The sequence below is a fragment of the Limulus polyphemus genome, unplaced genomic scaffold, assembly GCF_000517525.1.
Source record: "Limulus polyphemus unplaced genomic scaffold, Limulus_polyphemus-2.1.2 Scaffold3502, whole genome shotgun sequence".
Lineage (NCBI taxonomy): Eukaryota > Metazoa > Arthropoda > Merostomata > Xiphosura > Limulidae > Limulus > Limulus polyphemus.
Window position 1 is genome coordinate 121,205 of NW_013669112.1, and position 3,239 is coordinate 124,443.

The following is a 3,239-nucleotide window of genomic DNA, read 5'->3' on the forward strand; positions in this document are numbered from 1 at the left end:
TAATGTGTGACTGTATGATCGAGCCGTGTCCCTCAGGTGTCTGAGTTCCCAAATGTGTGAATGTATGATCGAGCCGTGTCCCTCAGGTGTCTGAGTTCCCTAATGTGTGACTATATGATCGAGCCGTGTCCCTCAGGTGTCTGAGTTCCCTAATGTGTGACTGTATGATCGAGTGGTGTCCCTCAGGTGTCTGAGTTCCCAAATGTGTGACTGTATGATTGTGTCGTGTCCCTCAGGTGTCTGAGTTCCCTAATGTGTGACTGTATGATCGACCCGTGTCCCTCAGGTGTCTGAGTTCCCTAATGTGTGACTGTATGATCAAGTCGTGTCACCCAATTTTCTATTTTGATATCACTTTTCACAGGAGACACTAAAAGCAAATTAGATCGAAAAATACTTTTTTTAATAGTTTCAAATTTATTGAAGTTATTGAACTGTGATAAACTTACTGGAGTTATTGAACTGTGATAAACTTACTGGAGTTATTGAACTGTGATAAACTTACTGGAGTTATTGAACTGTGATAAACTTACTGGAGTTATTGAACTGTGATAAACTTACTGGAGTTATTGAACTGTGATAAACTTACTGGAGTTATTGAACGGTGATAAACTTACTGGAGTTATTGAACTGTGATAAACTTACTGGAGTTATTGAACTGTGATAAACTTACTGACGATGTTTAACTGTGACAAAGTTATTGTACTGTGACAAATTTACATAATTTTTGTGACACTTTGATTAGCAAGTGATCAGTACGTTGGCTCTTGACCTCTGTTTGACCTGAATGCCATAAATGTAAAAATTTAGCCTCTGACCTTCTTCATTTTTCTAGACGATATTTCCAACTTTCATTAAAAGTGCAAATGACGCTCGTAAGAGAATAAAAACAAGTTGTTTATATTTAAACAAAAACTGTCAACGGAGTTAAGTGTATATACAAATATATATTACATGGAGACGTAAAACTGTCCACGGAGAAACTGAGTTAAGTGTATATACAAATATATATCACATGGAGACGTAAAACTGTCAACGGAGAAACTGAGTTAAGTGTATATACAAATATATATCACATGTAGGCGTAAAACTGTCAACGGAGAAACTGAGTTAAGTGTATATACAAATACATATCACATGGAGACGTAAAACTGTCAACGGACAAACTGAGTTAAGTGTATATACAAATATATATTACATTGAGACGTAAAACTGTCAACGGAGAAACTGAGTTAAGTGTAAATACAAATACATATCACATGTAGACGTAAAACTGTCAACGAAGAAACTGAGTTGGGGCACTCGACTCGCAATCTGAGAGTCGCGGGTTCGAATCCTTGTCACACCAAACATGCTCGTCCTTTCAGCCGTGGGGGCGTTATAATGTGACGGTCAATCCCACTATTCGTTGGTAAAGGAGTAGCCCAAGAGTTGGCGGTGGGCGATGCTGCCTTCCCTCTAGTCCTTCACTGCTAAATTAGGAACGGCTTGTGCAGATAGCCCTCGTGTAGCTTTGCGCGAAATTCAAAACAAACAAACAAACAATGTTCAATTAATTATTTCTCATTTTCATCCTACATGATTTACGCCACTTTATCTTTGTATTTGCAATTTGTTTTTTTTTATCAACATCATAACTTATGCAATACTATAATTAATTACATGTTGTGTACTAATGTTGATTTTATTTGCTTTGCCTTCGGATGACGTCATACAACATTTAATCGGTTTTGTGTGTTTCCTGCTGTCTGAACACGTCACTTTCTTGTTGACTGTGTTTGCTCAACTAAAGGTTTTTGACTGGTTTCTTCTTTGACGAAACAAGGAAACAAGAAAAAAACATCTCTTCCGTCTAGAGGAAATCTGCCCAATAAAAAAAAAAAGAGAAGGACAATGACAGCAAAAAATGAAATAAAGAGATTGTCCACGTTGTTATTTTAAATATAACGCTGCGCTGGACAACATATTCAAGCCTAACTTATTCAGAATATCTCCTGTACAATAAGATACAGTTCTAAATTTTTAGCACTCCCAGTATAAAGAAGAAGGGAAGTGAGAATTTTAACAGTAGTTAAATATTTGTTTTACCTAAAATTAACGTGTTTCTGTGTTGTTTGTTTGTAGTTATGCACAAAGCTGCACAACGGGCTATCTGTGCTCTGCCCACCACGGGTATCGAAACCCGATTGCTAGCGTTGTAAGTCCGCAGACATACCGCTGTGCCACTGAGGTGCCTTCTTTGTTGTTAATCGTAAAGTCACACGATAGGCTATTTACGCTCTACCTTTCACGGGTATCGAAACCTAATTTTTAGCGTTATAAGAGTTCTCAGATTTACCGTTGAGCCACAGGGTGATGGGGAACTAACATGTTTCAGGAAGGGAGGGATAGGTTTCAACATATATTTATATCATATTTGCATAAATGATAACTTTCATATAGCTTCACATTTAAATATTTGAGACAGAAAAAAAAAGTATTATTTCAACTAATGTGAAATTTTCTTTACGATCCTGGTAGAGCAGATTCATGTTTTTAGTTGAGAATAGACCCATGCCTATAAAGGTTCTCTTTATAATTAAGCACAAAGCCACACAATGGGCTATCTGTGCTCTGTCCACCACGGGTATCGAAACCCGGATTATAGCGTTGTAAGTCCGCAGACATACCGCTGTACCACTTGGGGGCCTGAATAACATTTTACAATCGAACTTTTATCGGCTTTTTTAAATTAACAGTAAAAAATAATTAAAGTATTCTTTCAACTAATGTGAAATTTTCTTTACGATCCCTTAGAGCAAATTCATGTTTTCAGTTGAGAATAGACCCATGCCGATAAAAGTTCGATTGTAAAATGTTATTCAGTTTTTTATTTCCAGCACGGACAAACTATGTTGATCGGTTAAGTCTAATAGCCGAGGTAAACAGTAGATATGTTGTTTACCTAACGTGAAAGATGAAAACGATCTGGTTTCGTTTGAATTTCGCACAAAGCTACACTGTTTTAGAGGACATATTGACGACACTTGAAATGTTCTTGGACTTGTGTCGATCAGATGGAGAAGCGACTGTGTTAGTGGAATCAGAAGTAGGATCTGTTTTAGAAGAGAGATCAACGTACATGTTTACATTGTTGGAGTTATTAACCAGATGGCACTAGTATAAATTTGTTTAAAGTTAATATTTTGTTGTAAACTGAAGAAACTGTGGCTTGGACGGAGAAACCTTTGTCCTTGTGT